Here is a 1,478-nt window from a genome sequence, read left to right on the forward strand (position 1 = left end):
TGGATGATATATTATTCCTACTGACAAGTTATGTATCTTTTGTGACTATAATTCCATTCAGATAGAGCAAATCAATAAAATCTTTTAGAGAGACTGACTTATTGACCCTTCTCATGAGTTTTGAGCAGGATAGGTGAAATGGGCAAGACTACATTTGATCTGGAGATCATACTGCCCTAGAGAAGTTCCCAATGGCAAGCAGTAGAAAGAAGTTCAGGCAAGTGCCAGGATTTCAAAGAGGTCTGGCACACAGGGAGGGTTAGGAAAAATAGTACTGAATTTATGTTCGGCAATCTGATCTCATATAATTGGTGACTATTTACTAGCTCAGGGACCCTGGGCAGTTTATTTAACCCTTCTGAGCCTCACATTTCCTGTAATTAAATTAAAATTAAACTGAGGTAATACCACCATGCTTACCTGATTGTTTTTGGTGATCAAAGAAGAGAATATATAAAAAGATAAGAGGGTGGTTTGTCAAAGGTAAAGTCCTACACAAGTATTGTTTATGACCATAATCCAGATGGCAGATGCACTTGAACCTTCACAGCACAGGACAGGGAGTCACATATTAGGAGAGAGTCAGGTTGTATTTTTTGAAAACCTGGGGACTAGACAAGGCCCCAGTTATGGAAGAATTAGGATTTTATACAGGAAACTAGAACACACATGTGGCAGGTCAGAAGTCCATTTATTTGGACTTGTGTGTTAAGGTAGGACTTAGTTCAAAGACAAAAGCCTAACTAGTGGAATCTGGAAACCCTATTAAAGCTGGATCATGATAGATCCACCAGGTGAAGTCACCACCTTGCCTCCCTCTGTAGGCCTTTTTAAACGACTCCTGATCAAAGGTAGGACTGACCTTAGATCGTTGTGTGGGGATGAATCTACAGGAGGAGAAAGATCATGCATTCTTAGATTTGGTGGTAAAGAGAGATACTAAGTAGAGAGCCAAGTAGATCTTTACTATAAGGATTAAAAGAAACAAAATAAAACAAAACAAAAACCAACTAACTCTAAAAAGATAGGCTTGTAAATTTGAAGATATTTTAGCAATATTCCTGCTTGCTAATCATGGGTCACTACCAGAGCATTTCTTATCTTTAATTCAAAGAATTCTGTGAAATATATGATCCCTCTCCAGCTGCTGCACACAGGATTACCCAGCTCAGTAACAGAATACTAATGAGAGGCCTAGGTTCTTTAAGAAGGCTGAATGATAGTAATCAGCAAAGCACACATCAGAAAACTCCAATTGCATATGATGATAAAACACAATGTCAACCATATTAATTCATTTAACTTGCAAATAGAAAATTACACCAGTCTATTTGATAATACATTATCTTTCAGTATGTTTATCCTTAGAAAGATGCCTGATAAAAACTCTACCAAACTAATGACATCCAAAGCTAAATTAAAATCATTTGGTCTTCCATCAGCTAAAAAAAGTGAGGTATTCAATTATGATTAAACTG

Source organism: Felis catus, chromosome C2, assembly GCF_018350175.1.
Source record: "Felis catus isolate Fca126 chromosome C2, F.catus_Fca126_mat1.0, whole genome shotgun sequence".
NCBI classification, from domain to species: Eukaryota; Metazoa; Chordata; class Mammalia; order Carnivora; family Felidae; genus Felis; species Felis catus.